Raw genomic sequence first — 21,688 nt, forward strand, 5'->3', positions numbered from 1 at the left:
GCAGCAACCTGAGTCTTATTTGACAGCTGGTGTCAGAAAACATCATTGTATATGGGCAATAAGAGCATCCATATGTTTCTGTTGGGAAGGAGAAACTGTCTTTTCTGGTTATTCTCTAGCCTAGCATTTACAAAGATCTTACTAAACTGAAGCTGCCCTCTAAGTGTTTAATCCTCAGAATTCCTTGCCTCCAGTGCAAAGGAATCGTCTAGACAAATCTCGCTTTCACAGTCAATTATTTCTAGACATGAAACCCATAGCCTGCCTTCTAGAAAGTCAAACCTTAGGAACAGTCAAGGGGAAAGGGTGGTGACCCCATTTTCTAGATCTCAGGGAAGCTGCTAAAATACTCTTGGCATATTTAAGACACTGGGCTTTAGGGAGGAGGAAAATGGAAAAGAGGAAGAAAAAGAAGGAAGGAAGAACAGAGAGAGGAAAAAGGAAAGAGTGGGGGGAAAGAGAAACATAGAAACAGAAAAAAAAGTCAAGAGAGGGAGAGAGAAAGGGGAAAGAGAAAAGGGAATTAGACGTAAATATTGGAAAAGAGAAAAGGGAATTAGATGTAAATACTGGAAAAGGGAGAGTAAAACCATATCAAGGAAATGTTTCTCCTAGGGTAAGTACCACAAATCACATCCAGGACTTCTGGCTGAAAGCACTCACTTTTGGAAGGCAGACTCCAGGATGATGGCATGAAGCTACTATCAGGAAGGTTGTTCCATGTAAAGGGTTAGGAAACAGGGTAGAGGAGAAGAGAGGTCCACTCCAGCCCACTATCTGCTAGCTTTCAACTTTAACAATTTATTCTTATTAACCAAGTGTTAAACTGTTTTGTAAGCACTCTCTAAATTCAGCAACACGGGACAAAGCACTGATCACCCCACCTTAGTTATAGCTCATAGCTCTGGGAGAAAGAAGCTAATGCTATTTAGAGTTGGAAAGAAACTTACAGACCATCTAGTCCAACCTCATTTTACAGATGAGAAAACTTGGGTGTGAAGAAAGGATTTGATTTGACCAAATTTACATACGTTGTAAGTAGCAAAAACAAAATTTTAAACTTTGGTTCTCTGACTCTCAAACCCATATCTACCCACAGATGTGTGATAATGTCCTTCAGTGCCCTGGGGGAACGATGGTCTGATACACTTGGGCTGCAATAATTAGCAGAAGAAAAAAACAACTAGAATCATTATGGTGTCATGGAAAGAGTTGGGAGTTAGGCTAACCTTGTCACTACTTCGTGGTTTAAATTTGGAAAATTCCTTTCCCCGTTCTGGACTGTTACCCCTATCTATAAAATTATGGGATAAAACTTGGTCTTTAAGAATCCTTCTAATTCTAAGGTTCTGTGACTCTATGACTGCCTTTGATTGGGGAACCGAAGAGCTAAGGCTGATTCTAGGACTGTACTCTGCACTGGAGGCAGACAAAATTTTTCTATGCAGGGGGCAGTGGCCTCACTGGGAACTGGTCCTCAAAGGGAAGTATGTTGGGCCCCTGCCAGGTAGACAGACAGCATGAATGAAACACCTGTTGGGGCTTTGTGAGAGTTTGGAAAGCAATTTGACTACAGAAAGGTACAGACTGACCTTAAAGCTAATTGAATTCCCTGGTGTTGGGTAACACATACTGTGCTCTCAGGACTGAGTGGGGAGGGAAGAGGAGACTTTTCATCCTCTGGATGAGTGGAGAAAGATAAAAGATAAGCAGCAGATGCATTTCCCCTTGAATTTCTGCAAAAACAATGAGTAGACATTTCATAACCATCAAGGATATCAGGACTCAGACCTTTGCCTTTTATTAGATTATTTATACAGGAAGCCAGAATTTATTGGGGAAATTAAACCAAGATATCTTGAAAAAGCATCTTGTAAAAAATGATAATAATAATAATAGAAAAGAAGAAACAAACTAATCTTGGCTAGTCAACTGAGCAAGCGGTCTCTGTTGAGGGAAGCAGCCACAATATTCTTGGCTTAGCCTTCTCCAGCACCCAGCACTAGGTCTTCTTTCCTCCAAATTGCCTTGCAAAGTGTGATCTGTTTGGGAAGGTGTGGGGGTAAGAATGAGACTTTCCTCTATATTAGTGCTGCAATAGCTAGAGTTGAAAGACAGCAGCTTGTAATAAAAGAACTCTGGATTTGGGATCAGAAGAAGAATTCAAATCCCAAATCTCAGACTTGCTGTGTCACTTGCATCACATAGGTGATGCAGCAGGTCCTGTCATTTCTCTGTACCTGTTTCCTCATCCGTAAGGTTGAATTAAGTGATCTCCAGCATTCTGACCATCTCTGGTGGTGATATTGAATCCCTCTCAATTCCTTCAAAAGCCTTTCAGTGGTGGAGGAAGGAAACTCTAGGAGGAACAGGGAGAGCAATATGCCAGATCATTAATTTTCAAGAAGATTATGTGAGAATCAGTGTCTCATCTGTTAGTCCACCCTAGGCAAACCAAGCCTATATGCCATCAGAAAGCTTACATAATTGGCTGAAAGTGAAACAGGAATTGGAGGAATGGAACTATAATACGTTCAGTCCAAAAAGCCCAGATAGGCAGACTCTTAAATTACAGTACAATCTGAAAGTAAGACACCATTCTCATCTGGGGCCATAATGACATAAACATATGAGAAAGGGTTAATCAAGAAGGCCACACTAGATGTAGTAGAACTTTAGGATGGGATTGTTTAGGAAGTTTGAGACTATCTGGTCCACAGATTCATAAGTTCAGGTCTGGAAAGGAACATTAGAAGTCATCAAGGCCAACTCCCTCATTTTACCAATGAAGAAGCAGAGGATGAGAGATGATAAATGACTTGCCCAGGATCATGCAGCTAGTATCTGAGTCAGGATTTGAACTTGGGTCTTCCTAAATCTGACACTAGGTAGTTTTCTTTAATACACATTTCTCATGACCTTCCCTTAGCACATCATTTCAGAATCTGTATATACTCTTTTCCCTTGTAACTAAACCCCAGAAAACATACTTTTATGTTAGAGTATGTGAAGCTAGGGGAGAGGAGGGAATAAGATGTGAGTGCTAGGTAAGGACACCTAAAGATAGAGGTGGAAAATGGAGGACGGAGAATTTTGGAATTAAAGAATCTCAGAGATGTAAGGGATGCCAGAGGCCATCTAGTTAAATCCACACTTGTATATGAATCCAATGTATAGTCATCTAGCCTTCATATGAAGACCTTTAATGAAGAGTAAGCAGGAGTGTGCTGGTAAATATTTAACAACCAACCCTTGGGGAAAAATACTGTAAGTCTGCCACACTTTTAAGTTTAATTGGTATTTAACATTTTCTCCATCATTTTCTTAAGTGTAGGTAATGGAAGGAAGGAAGGAAGAAAGGAAGGAAGGAAGGAAGGAAGGAAGGAAGGAAGGAAGGAAGGAAGGAAGGAAGGAAGGAAGGAAGGAGACCAGGCTCTGATTTGTAGCATTGTCCAATTTCTGAGGTATAAATACTCACCCTGAAAATTTAACCATTGGCTCTCAGAGATCTGATAGGAGCTGGCTGCTGCACAGCCCTGGGAGTAACCCAATATTCACTCAAAGCAAGCTATTTTACTCTGGATAATTCTAGTTAATAAAAAGTTTTGCCTCTGTATTGAGGGGTTTTATTTAAATAGCTTTAATTTACTTTATTTTTAAAAAATATTTTCTTTATTTCACTTAACAAGGTTTTTTAAATGTATATCATTCCCTAACCCCCTTCCCACTGAGCAAATAATAAAAAGAGGATCAAACCCTCAATACAAAGCTGTATAATCCAGTGAAATAAATTCCCACATGAACCACTTCTGAAAATTAGCAATATATCTGCATTTCAGGTTCATCTCCTCTTTCTCTCTCTGTCATGAGGTGAGGATTTTTTATTCTTCTGGACTCAGAGTTTATCATTTTGTTGATTAGAATTCTAAAATTTCTCAAAATTTTTTTCTCTACAATGTTATCATTGTAGAGATTGTGCTATTTATAAATCGCTCTATTTCTGCTAACCTTGCTCTGCAGGAGTTTAAATTTGACTTTGAAATGTCCATCCATTGCTCCTTGTTCTGATGAGCAGAATGAGTGTGATCCCCATAGCAATCCTTCAGATACTTTTAAGACAGTTTTCATGCTCCCTTCCTCCTTGAAATACTCTCTGTTCCTTGTTATATGACCCCAGTTCCTTTAATTATCCCCCACACGGCAAGAATTTGAAGTTCTAGCTATCCTTTTTGCCCACCTCCAGACATTCTCTAACCCGTCAATATCCTTCCAAATAGTTGGTGGTCATAACTGAACATATTGCAGATGTGATCTGACCAGGGCAGAGTACGGAGAGACTCACATGGTCCTGGATAGCATGCCTCTCTAAATGCAGTCTGAGGTCACATTATTGGCTTTGGCTGCCACTTCACAATGTTTCCCCCTTGTTGAGCTCATAGTCTCCTAGAACGCCCAGTTCTTTTCCATCTTGCACATTTCCCATCTTTTAACCCATGTTGAATTTCATCTTATTAGATTTTGTCCATTTCTCTAGCCTGTAGAGATCATTTTAGATATTGATGCTATCACCTGGTGTGTTGGTTATCCCTCCTAGCTTCATGCCATCTGCAAATTTAATAAGCATGCTATCTATGCCTTTGTTCAAGACACTGATTTAAAAGAACTTACTGCATGGGACCTATAACAGATCTGGACTGCCTGAAATGGCTTGGGAATGGCAAAGCTTTGAACCAAGAGAGCCAAGTCAGCCCAGAGGCCAGGAAGATCTGAAAAGTGTATCTCAGTCCTGCAAGCTAGGGTTTAGGGATCTGAGTTTAGTGCAGAAAGGTGAAATATTTTGGAAATCAAGACAAATTTCCTTTGATCAAGAAGAGAAATTGGGTCCCCAGGAAGTTGACAGTGTGTCAGTGAGGCCTAAGGTACATTTTATAGAATATCTTGGTTGAAAGGAACTTTAAAGCAACCCTGTGATTTCATAGAGGAGGAAATAGGGTTTCCAGTGGGATTCTGACATCCTCTCTATAACATTTCTTTAGATCAAGGGGAGACATATTTTCGAGTCTCTGGGTTTGTTTGCATTCTGGATACACCAGTCTCTTTTCCTTTATTCTTAATACTTGAAACACCTATTTTTGCCTACAGATAGTATGTTTCAGATAATGAAACATACATTTTAATACATTCCTTTTGGTTTTCAGATAGGAAAGATGTTACTTTGTATTTCTTCCTATTGCTTTTTATTTTTCTGATGTGGTTACCAATAAAGTTACCAATTCCATGGCCTCCATCTCTCAGACTCCCTCTGTTTCCAAGGACAGTAACATTGTCATCACATCCTAACCCTTCCCTACAATCTATTCCCACTGTAAGGGGACTCTCCTCTCCTTTGGTCTGCAAGGATAGAGAGCCAGAATCTATTCTTAAAGCCTTAAAGGATTCAAAACTATGGAGCTAGAAGAGACCTTTTAAGCTACCTCCTTCTCATTTTTCAGATGAGGAAACTGAGACCTGCAGATAAGAAATGACTTGCCAGAGTCCACACAGTAGCTAGTGAGCAGCAAGGCTGGGACTAGAACCCGGGTCTTCTGCCTCACAGTCCAATAACACTTTCTCTATCAGGTATCATACCTGTGCTGACTCCCTTCCTCCCTGATGTCTGGGGTATAGTCGATAGATCACTGCACTTGGAGTCAGAATGACCTTGTTAGATTCTAATCCAATCTAATCATCCTTCCTCTGTCATTTACTATGTGTGTAACCTTGTACAGAACCTTTTGAGCCTCAGTTTTCCTATCTAAAAAATGAAGGAGTTGGATTAGATGACCTCTAAGGGACCTTCTAGCTCCAAGGGCGTGACCATTCTGAACCAGGCTTGCTGGGCCCTTAAGGCTGCTACCAGGGTAGAAATAATCAGATCTTGGGCTTTAGTCCTTTCTCTTGGAATTCCCACTAATTCCTGGTGGAAGTCACTTGTTAAGGCTTCAGTTTCCTCACCTGCAAAATGAGGATACGATGTGTGTGAGAAGGGGTGAGGACCAAAGGGTCTTTTGCAGTTGTGATAGCCTAGACAGGGGTGGAGAACCTGTGGCCTCAAGGCCACATGTGACCCTCTAGGTCCCTGGGTTCAGCCTTTTCACTGAGTCTAAGTTTTATAGAACAAATCCTTTTATTAAGGGGATTTGTTCTGTGAAGTTTGGATTCAGTCAAAGGGCCACACTTGAGGACCTAGAGGGTCACATGTGGCCTTGAGGCTGTAGGTTCCCTGCCCCTGGTCTAGTATCTCAATTTGACTCTGTCATGGGTCAGAATAACGGTGGATTTGGGAGGATTGGGTTTAACCTCACACTCTCCTACAAAATCATTAACAAGAAAACTGTGGCACAGACCTGAGGCAGTTTGGGTTAACCTTACCCTGAGGTAGATTGATCTGGGAACCACTGATAGGCCCTTTGGGAAGAAGACTGTAACAGCACTTTTTAGGACTTTAGCTCCAGAGATCCCTGGAAGCCTCCTTGCTGACTTCTTTTTAACCTTCATGCCAAAGGCTTTTTTCTGTTTTTGTCTTTCTAAACTGCTTTCAGTTACCTTGGGAAATGCTTCTACCTAGCAGTATTGGAATGTTTTTAGTAAATTGAGCCCTTGGTCTCTGAGGGATCCAGAGCCCCAAAGTTTGATCACTACCTGCAACGGACTCACTGCCAAAGAGATTTTCCTAAAATATAGGTATAAACATTTCTCCTCCCGTTCAAGAAACCCTAGAGGGTCTTCATTACCTTGTGATCAAGTGTGAAATCTTCTATTTGGGTATTTGAAACCTTTTATTCCTCAGCCCCATTTCTACCTTTATAGTATTCTTATAGTTCCATGAGTCTTATGATCCATCCTAACTCACCTGCTATTTTTCACATGTGTTTAGCCATTTTTCAGTCATATCCATCTCTTTATGACCTCATTTGGGGTTTTCTTGACAGAGATATTGAAATGGTTTGTCATTTCCTTCTCCAGCTCATTTTCCGGATGAAGAAACTGAGACATACAGGGTTAAGTGACTTGCACAGGGTCACACAACTACTAAGTGTCTGAGACCAGATTTGAACTGAGTCTTCCAGACACCAGGCCCAGCACTCTATCCACTGCCTCACATTTCATTTCCTGCAATGTGCCTTTGTACTCACTTTTTCCCCAATGTCTAGCATGCTCTCCCTCTTTGTCCTCCCCTTTCTAGATTTCTTCGGTTCTTTCAACAAGATTCAGCTCAAATTTCAGCTTCTGCAGGAGGTCTTTCCCAGCCTCCACCCACATCCTTCACCCCAGCACGTTCTGGATGAATGTACCTTCCATTTGCACTGTGTATCTCTTACATGTATGCTGTTATTTGATTATTCTTTCCCCCACTAGAATATGATCTCCTTGAAGGTAGGAAAAGTGTTGTTCATTTTTTTAAAACATTCTGAGTGCTTAGCACAGTGCCTAGCACTTTCTAAATGCTTAACTGACTGAATCAATGTTGCCTAATCATCTGTCTATCTGATGAAGGAGAGGAAAGGATTATACTAGCAAAATAAACACCATCTTTCGCAAAATGATGACTTAGCTTCTATTGGGCGTTTTTCTCACAAATTTACCATGCTGTGAGAGGCTTTGTAAACATCTGTAGAATCTGGCAAGCCCAGAAAAGAAAAGGATTGTCAGGCTTTTCATCAATAAGATCATGAAAGTTATCTTAGACTTGCTTTTTTTCCTTCCCATTTGAGAATGAGAGCTTGCACGAGGAATTGACTAGGGAAATGAGTTAATTGAATATTGACTCATTTTTTTCTTGAGTCCAAAGGGAGGTGAAGCGGAAACTTCTGTGCATTGGCTGTTAATTAACTAATGGCTTAGAGTAAGTAAACTGAATATAGTGTTTCCCCTGGGGGCTCAAAAATGTTTTATTTTTTTTTTTTCCCACTCCTCATGAAAGAGACTCCTTCAGTTGAGGGAAATGCTGCTCCTAACTAGGTTCCACATTGGATTCTTTCCCGAGGACCCTAAAGTATACAGGTTTAGGGCTACAACCCTAGAGGATACAACCCAGCAGCTCAGGACAGTGGAGTGGAGTGTGGTGACACTACTGTGAGATTTGTCACCAGGGAATGGGTTTTTGAATACATGTCCCTTAGCTTGTTACTAGTAGAATATTGGGCAAGTCTCATCTCTAAATGGTCTCTAAAGCCTCTTCTCCCATCTGGAGACAGAGGATTTGGTTTCTAGTCATTTATTAACCAATCAACAAACATTTATTAAACTTTATGACCTTGGACAAGAAACAGGTTAATACTTATTTTTCTGCACCTCAGTTTCCTCGTTTGTAAGATGGAATTAATACTATTTGTCCTACTACCACTAGGATTATTGTGAGAATCTAGACAGATAAGTATACAAAACGCTTTGTAAAGCAGAAAACCTATGCCAGTGGCAAGTGTTGTTTTTCATCTATGTTCAATGAGAAAGTGTCACAAAGGGACAAAGATAGCCTATTGTGTAGGGGTAGGAGGAGGTTGTAGTCAGTCAGACTTAGGTCCCTTGCCCTTTTAAAAAATCTGATTAGAATGCTAGAGACTTCAGCTCTTTCTCTCTGCCTTTGTCTCTGTCTCTCCGTCTAAGCTGTCTCTCTGTCTTTGTCTCTCTGTCTCTGTCTCTCTCTCCCTCTCTTCTTCCCTCCTCACTATTTCCCAACCCTACAGCACACATAACCCAGGACACATACTGCCTCTCAACATTTATAGCAACCTTGTCTCACAAGTGCCAAGATCAAGATCTATAGATTACCTAATGAGGGAGGGAGCTGTGCCCTTGGAAGTTTAGGCATCTTGGTAGACTGGAAAGAGAGACGTACTTAAAGCTACCACTGATGAAGCAGCCTCTAAGAGAACTTCCTTTGACTTTTTCATCCTGGTTGATAGAGAAGAGTAAATCTGCTGGTCTCCCTTTTCTACTCTCTTTCTCTAATAGGTACACTGCCACTTTTTCTCAATCTCATATCTAGGTGGATCTGTGATTAATGGAAATATCTCTGCCATTAGAGAATGAGAGTATAAGGGGTTAACCCAGGGAATTTCCTGATCAATTTAATAATTTCTCCAACTAACTTAATGAATTTACAGGGTAGTGGACCTTTGAGGTATTTGATGGGTACCTCCCCACGTAGGGGAGAGGTATATGTTTTAGTCCTTGTTGAGAAATCAAGGGATGGCTCCTGATTGAGTTTCCAGGGACTCGGGCTGCCTCCATGGCTAGCTAGGACACTGGGAAGGATGAACCCTTGTTGGAAAAACTGACTTCCTCCACCAATCTTTAAAAATGAACTGGGAGACCCACTACTCCCCACCCTGCTTTTTTTCATCTGCTTCACCTTTTCCCCACTTAGAAAACAGTCTAGGATTTAGCAGAGTGGACGTGTGTCCTTGTTAGGGAAAGCCTATATATACACACAGTCTCCTTCCCTCTAGGAAATGAAAATGTTTGCCTTTGGGTAGAAATATATGGGAGTTAAAAGTACCTTCACAAAATGTTTCACCCGCATGACCTATGAATAGAATTTCTGATAAGGGACTTTCCCAGTCCAAGAGATGGCAGCAAATGATAATTGTTCTTACAGAATCACAGCAGAAGCAGACTTTTCCTTGCCCACTCACCCAAAAGGGAAGTTTGTGGATACTATTCCCGAACCCCACCCTCCTGTGTAGAAGGGGAGATTCCAATTTTCTGAGTAGTATGATTCTAAACTCTGTACTTTTAGTCAAAGAAGGGAGAATTTGGGAAAAGTCAACATTAGAGGGTACTTTCTGAGTACCCATATTTGAAAATCCCAAGATATGGCCTTCTAGACAAGGCAAAGGGATTTCCTAGGTGGCTTGATCTCCTTTTAGTTAAAGGAGAAAGATTTCTCATGCATTACCCCCAAATTTAAGAGTTCAGTGATCTAGACTTCTAGGAAGACAGTAAAATTCTGAGCAGTGTCACTCCGGAGAAAGAAGAGGCTAGCCAATATGGAAGGAACTGTAATGTTGTAATGCTGTGGGGGAGGGGAAATGATACAAGACAGTGTAGCTTTGGAGAGGAGCTTACCTACCCAGAAGCCCCAAGATGTATTTAACTTCCAGAGAGAGTTCAAACTAGAGTGAGACTAAGCATCTTGGGGAGACTATATAGGACCCACTGAAGGAACTAGGGATTCAGTTGAATGTTGGAGGAGTTGCCTTATTTAGGAACCCAGAGATCATTTTCTTTCTGAAAGAAGATTACAGGTTATTTGAGTGTTTTTGTACCTTCTTTTTCTGCTTGAGGGTTCCTTTAAGTCCTTTGACTCCTATAAAGGCCCTCTTCTGCAGAATGAAATAAAGGCTGTTCTCTAACCATATACATTGCTTTGAGTGCTTGTATAAGAGCAGGAGACCCCTAACAGCTACATTTGTGGAAACCTAAACACAAGCTATATTAAGAGATTTTCCTGGAGTAAATTTCAGGTCAGGAAATGTGACCCTTTTGACGGAACTCCTAAAATCATATCTACTTCATGTGAACCCAGAGTCTTGAGGGTCCAGAACCACAGGTAACAAGAGAAACATGACCACTCCCCATTGCATCCTAATAGCCAGGCTTATTTCCTCTTTTTCAACAACATTCATTCATTCATGTATTCAACAAATTTGTTTAATACTTAATGTTCAGTTCAACATTTATTTAGCATTCACTATTCATGTAGTGCTGCGTTAATGATTTGGGTTACAAAGACAAAAATGAAACTGCTCTTGTCCTCTAAGAGTTTATATTCTACTGATGGGATCTAGCAAGTACACACATAAGTATAATGCCAAATAGGAATGCAAGGTGCAAGAAAGAGAGAACAAAGTGCTCAAAGAAAATCTGAAGTGGAGAGAGAACAATAATATTTGGAGAGATCATGGAACGATTCGTAGATGTGACAATCTAAGGTGAGCTGTGAAGAAGAAATGAAATCTGAAAGTCAGAAGGAATAAGACTATAATATAATATATATAATATATTATGTATAATACATAGTATAATAAGAATAAGAATAATTCTATATTGAAGAATAGTTTGTGTAGATGCATAGAAGAAGGAGATGATAGAAAATTTGATTTAAAGAAATAGCTAGTTTGGCCAGAAAAATGAGTACATGAAGGGGAATAATATGAAATAAAACTGGAAAGGTAGATTAGAACCCAATTGTGGAATATCTTGAACTTGTATTTTATCTTAGGAATAAATAGGGAGTAACTGAAGGTTTTTCTTTTAAGGCACCATGGATTCTAAGATATATATGATACAGACTTTGCTGTCAAGAGGTTTACAATCTAAAAGGGAAAAAGCATTTTCACAAATAACTATGGCACATGAACTATCAATCAATCAACAAATATTTATTAAGGACCTGATATATACCAGGTCCTGTGCTTAGCACTAGAGATACAAAGAAAAAGTGAAATAGCCTCTGCCCACAAGGAGTTTACATTCTATCAGGGAAGATAGCATTTAAAAATACACATATACACATATGTTTAGCCCTTCTGGAGTCACTCCTATACTGGTCACTTTTGCTCACAGATTAGGTCCCCAGAGTGCAGCTGAGTACTTCTCTCTTCAAAATTCTGAGGATAATCTTAAGACGCTGACATAAAATATCATTTATGAGTCCCCATCAGTGTTCTTCCTATGAACAGTTGTACCATCCATTCTTCATTAGCTTGTACAAAATATTTTTATAGAGCAGGCATGGCACAAAGAGTTGATAAAAAAAACATTCCCACCAAATCCTGGGATGCACTCTCTGACAAGTACATACAAAGTCCATGGGGCAAGTAGATACTAATTTAAAGTACATAGCACTGAAACACATCTTTAAAGAACACTTATGGCAAAGAGGTATCTTTCTGGCTTTGGAAGTATTTTTTTTTCTCTTTGTAGAGTCCTCATGACTATGGAATGAACTGATAGAAACACTGTGGGGTGCACTGATAGATACAGTCTCTCTCTGCTGCTCTCCTAGATGAGTCTATCTGCTGATGGGCCAGATAGCTCAGCTTCTACTTTGCAACCTCTTTCAACCTCCTCTTGTACAGTGCCTGGGCACATTCATCTGAAAGTTGCTCTATTATCTCCCACTTCCTGTGGTTATTGCTGCTGACTCTGGTGGATTCTGGTCCTGAATCTGGTCACCAATGGAACCACTGACTCTCCCATATTACAGGATTGCTGCCTAAACACATCCACACTGGATTACTTATGTGCCTGAGATCAAGAAAGAATAAATACCAGATACAGATGCGGTCATATGCTCAAGTCTACCATAATCATGTAGGACATAGGGCAGCTGCCTTTCCCTCTGCCCTGCTGCTCAAAGCTATCCTTTCCATAACTGCAAAGGAAAGAGAGTGAGCAATGGGAGGTCATCCTTTTTCTATTGTCATTCAGTTCTAACTCAGCATCTCCTTGGTCATCAGTTCTTCTGGCTTTACAACTAAAGAGTAGAATTTATAATTACACAATACTAATGTCATCATGGATAGAAACAGCTACCCCTAAATATTCCTCTTGAGAACATTGACTGAAACTAGGTGAGGAATATCTCTACACATGCTTTAAAAACCGAAACTAAGCAAGGACTATCTGTGTATACTTCAAGGACTGAAACCAGGCATGGAATATTTGCACATACTTCAAGGACTGGCTCTCAATAGGCCAGTCTAACACTATTACACGATATATATGTGAGTGCACATAAAGGCAGGAAAGGTATAAGCAACTGAGGGGATCAGTTAAAGGCCTCACGAGGGAGGTGAGGACTTAAGCTGACTTTTGAAGAAAATTAGGGATTATAAGAGACAGGGGTAATGCAGAACATTCTAGGCATATGGGACAACTTATTCCAAGGCATAGAGTCCAGAAATGGAATGTTGTTTGTGACAAATAGCAAAAAAAAAAAAAAATACATTTTGGCTGGATTGTAGAGTTCATGAAGTAGAGTAATACATAAGAACAAAAAGGTAGTTAAGGGGCCAGGTTGTAAAGGGCTTTAAATGCCAATCAGAGGAATTTGCACAAGCGAGATAAGTGCTAAGGAGAGGTCTAGTCTAAATGTTATGAATCACTAATAATAAGAAATACAATTGTGAACAATGGCTTACCTCATATCCATCAGAGTGGAAAAAATGTCAAAAAATGAAAACTATACATGTAGGAGGATCTATGAGAAGAGTTATGATTTGATCCAACCAGTCTGGAAAACAATTTAGAATTACAAAGTGTCACTAAATTGTATATACCCTTTGACCCAGTATTGTCTAGAATTGGCATATACCCTAAGGATATCAAGAAAAGGGGGAAAAGTCCACATACTTAAATATGTGTACAGCAGCACTTTTGGGAGTAGCAAAGAACTGGAAAGAAGGTGAATACTCATCATTTGCTCTAAATAATATGAATATCATGGAATATTACTGTGCTCTAAGAAATCATGAACATGAAGAATTCAGAGAAAGTTGGACTGATTTGTATGAACTAATACAGAGTTGATAAACAAAACCAGGAGAACAATTTATACAGTGACCTCAATAATGTATTTGAAAACAACACTGAAAAACTTTAGAACCCTGATCAAAGCAGCAGCCAGTCATGAATGATTGTGAAGCTTAGCTCTTGACTTTCTGCTGAAACTAGGCATGTGTTTTCAGACATGGGCAATACTATGATTGATTTTGCTTGATTGTACTTGATTGCTGTAAGAAAGGGTTTGATTCAGTCTCAAAGAGAGAGAGAGAGAGAGAGAGAGAGAGAGAGAGAGAGAGAGAGATGGAGAGGGAAAGGTACTAGCAAATGAGGAGATCAAGAAAGGCTTCCTGAAGAAGGTGGCACTTGATCTGTCTTGAAGAAGAGGTAGAGGTGAGAAGAAGGTTCCTTCCAAGTATAAGAGGAAAGACAATAAAAAGTGACAGAGACAAGGAAAGGAGTGCCATGAATGAGGAACAGTAAGAAAGCCAGTTTGACTAGATTGTAGATTTTGTAAAAGAGAGTAATGTGTAATAAAACTGGGAAGGTAGGCTGGAGTCAAGTTGTGAAGAGTGCTAAATGCCAAGCTAGGGCATTCATATTTGATCCTTAAGGTTACAAGAAGTCATTAGAGTTTATTGTGAAGAGTATTAATATAGTCAGACCTGCATTTTTGGAAAATCACCTTGGCAGCTATGTGGTGGATAGATTGGAGGGGGTAAAGATTTGAGGCAAGGAGAGAAAATAGAAGGCTAGTTCAATAGTCCTGACCAGAAGTAGCAACAACCTGAACTAGGATGGTAGCTCTGCTGGAAAGAAGACAGAAATGACAAAATTTGGAAGGTGATTGGATTGGATATGTAGAGTGAGTTAATGTGAAGGGTCAAGGATAACACAGACATTCCGAACCTAAGTAAACTGGAACAAACAAACAAGTTTGGTTTGGTCATGGAGAGTTTGAGATACCTGTGAGCCCTTCAGTTTGAAATGTCTAGTAAGTAGTTGGTGATGGAATGCTGGATATATGGTATGGGTGAAAGCAAAGAACTAAAAAAGCAGTAGTACAATATTTGAAAAGAAAAAAAATATTTGAAGAGGGAAATGATCACTTTTATGGGCATGTGAATGTTTGTAGAGGAAATAGCATCTGAATTAAGCTTTGAAAGAAGGGACAGACTTCAGTCCTCAGTTATTTAGTTCTGTTTGTCTGGTATTGGGGGGTGGGAGATAGGAATTTCATTCCAAGGGTAAGGAAAGGCATGAGCATGAAAAAAACCACATTTCAATTTATATTACATAATTTCAACTAGGCCCTCAATGATCTCCTACCATTTACCACTTTTATTCCTATTCACACGCTGCTGGATGGAGCTAGAGAAAGTCACAAAGTCATGCTGACTGAGTCCAATATATATTATGTTATGTAATCTCAACTGGGCCCTCACTGAAGCAAGGCAACTAGGCAAAACTTCCCTAGTCAATTCACTCTTCCATTCACAGAATGTCTATTGCAAATCTTTCCATCCATCCTCTGTCTTCCTGTGGTACCCCCTCAAACCTCCCTTTTCAGCTGAGGACCTTGCCTCATAATTAAATGAAAATTGAGTCTATATGCCAAGAATTCCCCCTTATTCCCTCCTCATGTCATATCATTCAGAAGTTCCCCCCATGATCTCTTCCTTCACCCTTGTCTCACAAAAAAACCACCTTTCCTCTTTTTAAGGCAAAACCCTCTACATGCACCCTTGATCTCAATTCCATCACATCTTTTCAGCATGTTGCCTTGCCCTAGCTCTTTCATGTGTTGGATACTTCTTTGTTGCCTACAAACATGCCCAAGTGTCCCTAATACTGTAAAAAAAAAAGCCTTCACTTAAAATTAGCATCCCTGTCAGCTATTACCTATATCTTTCTTTCATTTCAGTGCTAAACTCCTTGAGAAAACTGTCTACAATTGGTGCTTCACTTCCTCTAAGAGACCAGATTACTTTCCTACATTTATAGTCATCTCCCAGGTGCTGCACCTTATGGGTAAAGCAGAATTACAGTAGCTCAAAAGAGTGAGAACTCTCTTCTAAACATTCTGTAGGCTGGGTTCTGACTTCATCATTCAATTAAAAGTCCTCTCTCCAAAGTTACTGATCATCTCTTTATTGACAAATCTAATGATTTCTTCTTGATCCTCATCCTTCTGTCCTCTAGTTTCTGACACTTGTGATTTCCTTCTTCTATATACTTTTTCCTCCCTAGACTTTTATGATACTGCTCTCATATGGTTCTCCTCCTACCTGTCTGACCACATCTTCTTAATCTATTTTGTTAACTGTTTCTCTAGGTCATGCCCATGTCCCCAAGGGTCTGTCCTCTTCTCTTCTCCCTCTGTTTTATACCAATTAATATTCTCATCAGCCATGATGGGTTCAGCTATCATCTTCATGCAGATAATTCTAAGATGTATCCAACTCTAACCTCTCTCCTGAACTCCATCCTTTTATCACCAATTGCCTATTTGACATCCAGTACTGGAAGTTTCATATGCATTTCAAATTCAACATTCCAAAACAGAAATCACAATCTCTCCCCCTCCCAACTTTCCCCTCCTTCCAAATTTGCCTTCTATTGTTAATAAATAATGTAATAGTCATAACAGTTCCTTATTATTGTTCCCTCCTACCATCTTCCTTTTAGTCATCCAACTTCTCAATCTAGGCACCCTCTTTGATTCTTCATTGGAAATCTCCTTCCTCCCTTCTCCTCCCCTCACGTATCAAGTCTCTGGGCAAGCGTTGTCATTTCTAGATTGGAGACATCTCTCCTATATCTCCGTCTCTCCACCCACTTAGTCACTCCCTCATTTGTACACAACTGAACTATTGTAGTCTGGTGGTTGGTTTGCCTTACTCAGGTGTCTCCCCACTTCAGGCTGTCTTCCACTCAGACTACTTCACAACTGGGCTTTTGCTACATTTAAAGTCATCTCACAAGTGCTGTGCCAGAATTACAGTAGCTCAAAAGAAACATGAGATGTGCAAATTTAGAGCTATCTCCATTCTAAATGTTCATGTGAACTGAGCTCATATTGGTCTCGTCATCCACAGTCTGATACACTGTACCTTGACCCCCAGCATAGTGACATCATTTTGATTCTCTTTAAAAACAAAGGACAACCAGTCATAATATATTTTAGTCCCCTCCACATACTCCTTGATCTTGTGACACTGTCCTTTGTATTGTTTCTTATAAAACGTAATTTATCTCAGCTCCTAGAGTCTTTTCACTGACTTTCTCTTATGACTGGAATTCTCTCCCTCCCCACCTCTGGCTCCTGGCTTCTTTAAAGACTAGATTCAAATCCCATTTCCTGCAAGAGATCCTTCCTTCCTTCCTCCTCTCCCCACATTATTCTTTCCCTCTGAAACTACCTCTCATTTACACTATGCATATCTTGTATGTACATAGTTATTTGCGTATTGTTTCCTTCCCCCCCCCCCCCATTAGATGGTAAGCTTCTTGAGGGCAGGGACTGTCTTTTGCCTTTTTTTGTATCCCCAATGCTTAGCAAAGTGCCTGGCAGATATTAAGTGCTCAATAAATGCTTACTATTATCTGAGATGAGGGAGGGAAAGATAAGAACAAGAATTGGCTGGAAAATTAAATACATAAAGAAAAGGAATAGATGATGTTCTGCAGGTAGGTTGGAACTAGTTTGGAGCTCCTTGAGTGCCAGTCATGAGTTTATATTTTATTCGGTATGTAATAGGGAGCCATTGAGAGTCTTTAATATTCAAGAAATACATTAGGAAGAGTTCTTGAGCAACGGTGTGAAGAACAGACTAACATAAGCATTGATTGGAACTGTAAAGATCAGCTAAAATGTTGTTATCTTAGAAGTTTCCCAGGTAGGAGTCACAGATTGAACCCAAGATATGTATGATTAAGCATTCCAAAAATGGGAAGATGAGTTGCATCTCATCTATCCCACAATAACCAATTGTGGATTTTTCTCCAATACTCCTCTACCATCCCTTTCATTCATTATAGCTCAATACTCTTCCACTCTTGCACCTCTGGCCATTTGTAGGTATATTAATATTGGCCAGTCAGGGACGTTATAGCTTAATTGCAACCTAGACTTTCACTGCAGCTGTGCAGGCACACACTTGCCTTCTACTCACCCAATTGTGTCCATACCCTATCCCCAGGATCATCTCATGGTTTCTTTAGAGACACTTCAGTAATACTTTCTAGAATAGTAATTAATGAATAAGACCCTTTTCATCTCTGGGGGGAGAAAGAATGAGTAGCACAAGTACCTACATTCCACAGCATTCTGAAAGATGAGTAGCCCAGGATGGGTTGCAATAAATATTGCAGGTCTGACAACATTACATCTCCCTACTGTCCCACCCCACATCAACCCTATTTCCAAACGTTCCTATTTCTAGGGGCACCATCATCCTTCTAGTAACCCAGGATCTTAACTTTCTCATTATCCTTGACTCTTGACTCAGCTAAAACTTCTCTCTTCCAAGTTCCCAGCAGTCTCTTCAATGCCAGCCTCTAAAAACCGCTTCTCGATCTTCATCCTTCTTGAACTCTCTTCAGCATTTAACACTGATGAATACCTTCTCCTCCTAGATACATAGCTCTCTTCTATGAATTGTTGAAAGTAATGCATCATCTATAAAAATTCAACTCAGCTCAGTTTTAAAACTTAGAAACAATTTTTCAATCTGTTTTAAAAGTATGCAAATAAAGAGTTCTGAAGCCATTTGTTAAAAACATAAAATTACAATGTTTTCCTACTAGTTTGCAAAAGCAACTGATTGAAGCCAGGGAAGATAGATATTTAATAACTGAACTTCAGTTTTAAAAATCTTTGTATAATTGTTAGATGGACTTGAAAAAATGAGTATCTTGATTTAGTAAATACAGGTAACGATGGTACTTTTTCCACTGAGATCTCTTTGTGAAGTATCTTTTTCAGCTATGACAGACATTCAAATCAAGTATCAGACTAAACAGAACTTAGAATTAGGTCTTTGGATTGCTGCATAACAGTGTTAAGACAAGCTTTTTTTTAAATAATAAAGTATCAATTGCATTGCTTTTGTTAAAATATTATTATTAATAATGTAAGATTTTTGTGCCATTAATGCAAAATATTATTTTCAAATTATTTCACCTTTATTCCCTTTTCATTTCTATTTTGTATCAATTTCATCATACAATGACTAGTATAGAAATACATGCATGCAATTTTTAAATGTTTATATATGTATGTGAATGTATGTGTGTATTTATATACATGTATGTATATGTATATATCTGTTCAAAAATTATTTACTGGTGGGGTGTACAATTTTAAAAGTTTAGAGACAAGGGGTCTAAATGAGCAGAGATGAAGGACTGAACAAGAGGGGTTACAGTAGGAATTAAGAGGAGGGAATGGTTGGAAAAGATATTGAGGACTTTGCAACTTAGTTGAATAAGTAGGAAAAGAGAGGAGGACTTTTAAAAATTATCCCCATGTTTTAAGTATAATAAGTAGGAGAATATTAGTACCATCAACAGAAATAGAAAAGTTAGGGGGTGGAGCAGGTTTTGAGAAAAAGAAGATGAGTTTAGTTTCAAGCATGTTGAATTTGGAGACATCCAAGTAGAGCTGTATACCCAAAAAATAGTTGGAAATATGGAGCTAGAATCCTGGGGAATGATTAGGGGTAGAAATAGATTTGGGAATCATCAGAATAGAGATGATAATTGAAGCCATGGGAGTAGATGAGATCATCAAGGGAGAGTCCTTAGAGTAAAAAGAGAAGAATGCCAAGGACAAAAACCTTAGGGGACCATAACATTTAAGAGGTTATAGGAAGATGAAGAAACAGTAAAGAAAACAGAAAAGGAGTTGTCAGAGACACAGAAAAAGAAACATGAAAGTAGTGTCACAGAATCTCAGAAAGGAGAGAGTATCCAGAAAGAGGGAGTGGTCCAGTGTCAAATGCCACAGAAAGGCCAAGAAAGATGAGGAGTGACAATAAGCATTAGATTTCATAATAAGGAAGTCATTAGTGACCTTGGAGAGGGTTGTCTGAGGAGAGTGGTGAGAACAAAAGTCACATTGCCAAGGAATCGGGGCTGATTGAGTGGGTGGTGGCTAACAACAGGAGGCAGTAAGTATACACTACTCTTTCTAGTATTTTGGCATCTAAAGAGAGGATAGCAGTAGGATATTAACTAAAGAGAGCAGCAAAGTGAAGGGGATGAATTTTTTAGGTCAGAGAATCTAATTTCTTGACTGAAGAATGTTTGAGGAGGCAAGGTCACAGAGGAGGAGGAAAGAAATAGAATTGAGTGTTTAGGTGGATTGGTTATTTCTGGCAAAGAGTAAGGTCATCACATCCTCTGATACTGAGAGAGTTAACATTGGATGGTCTCAGTTAAAGTAGAAGACAAAATCATTTTTTGAGTGAGAAGAAGTGGAATTGTGGATTTGAGATAAGCAGAGGGTTTGGAATTGCTATTAAAGGAAAGTCATAGAGTTCTAGGATCATAGAATAATGGTCACAGAACTGAAAAAGACACTAGAGGTGATGCTGCAAAGAAAAGAAGACTGGATTTAGAGCCATAAGATCTGGGTCAAATCCTACTTCTGCCATTTATAACACGAATGACCTTGAGAAAGTCATTTCCCAAAGTGGGCTTTAGTTTCCTCTTTTGTAAAATGAGGGATTTGGACCAAGGCCTCTTCCATCTCTGTGATCCCATACCGGTATTGCTGGAGGCCCTCTGGAATGCCATGACTTGACCCATAATCAGACAAATGAAAGATATGAAAATGGATCACATCCCAGCCTCTCCACAATAGAGTTTGTCTCCCACATGATCATACCTAGCCTTGTCTCCTAATACTCCCTACTCTGCCTCCTCCCTCTGCTATACAAATTCCCAGCTTCCTCCTTCTAAGTTCAATGTGTTCCTATCAGCAATTATAACCTAAGAGGGATTGAATGTACACAGAGTAGCAGCTCTGAAAATGCCACTGGGAAAGTTCCCTTTCTCTTCTCTCCCCATCCCTGCATATACCCACTACTATCTCCCCAGATCACCTGGCAGCCTCAGGGGTCTCTGTGTTCTAGGGTATCAGCAGGTGAAAAGGAATTCCACATCTCCCCTTTTCACTTTGAATAAGACAGAGTGAGCTGCACAGAACGAGCAGACATGGATATGCTGCAACACATCAAAGATATCATTATTTTATCATAGCTCCCAAATGTCCCTTTTACTATCAAGAGCACCACCATCCTTTCAGTTACTCAGATTTATAACTTTGGGGTCATCTTCAACTTCTCACTCTCCCTCATGCCATCTATCCAATTAGTTTCCAGATCTTGTCATTTCTACCTCTAAATCTCTCATATCTGTCCCTTTCTCTCTACTTACTACAACTGCCACCCCAATTTAGACTCTCATTTGCGCTGGCTTACATTAATGAAGACCTATTGGTCTTCCTGCCTCAAGTCTCTCCTTACTTCACTCCATCCTCCACACAGTCACCAAAATGATTTTTACTAAAGTATAACTCTATCCATATCACTTCTCTACTCAGTAAACTCCAGTTGTTTCTGAATGACTGTAGGAACAAAAAATATTTCATCTTTTTCTTATCCTTTTAAAGTGTCTATTTTAGTATAAATTTTATAATGTAGGATTATTACTATCATAGTCTAGATTATCTCAGGTAAATATACATATATATAATTTATAGTAAGTAAATATACACAAATTGAGAGTACATGCTAAAAAATAGTTTTACTGATGGGGTGTATGATCAAAAAAGTTTGGAGACACTATTCCAGAAAAAAAGTCTCATTTCACAGATGAGGAAACTGAGACAGAGAGGAGAGGTTACTCTCCAAGGCCACATAGGTCATAACTAGAAGTCCTAGGATTCACGACTTCTGACTCAAAATCTTGAACACAGAGTAGAAATTGTTCTTTCCACCACATCATGTAGTCAGATGACTAAAAGGATTGTCATGCAGCTGTGAAGTTAGATAACTTGAATTTGTAGAGGACCCAGTCAGCATGGTTTCACAATTTATCTCTTTTTCACCAAGTTTTTAAACATTTTTAT

The sequence above is a fragment of the Notamacropus eugenii genome, chromosome 1 (assembly GCF_028372415.1).
Source record: "Notamacropus eugenii isolate mMacEug1 chromosome 1, mMacEug1.pri_v2, whole genome shotgun sequence".
NCBI lineage: Eukaryota > Metazoa > Chordata > Mammalia > Diprotodontia > Macropodidae > Notamacropus > Notamacropus eugenii.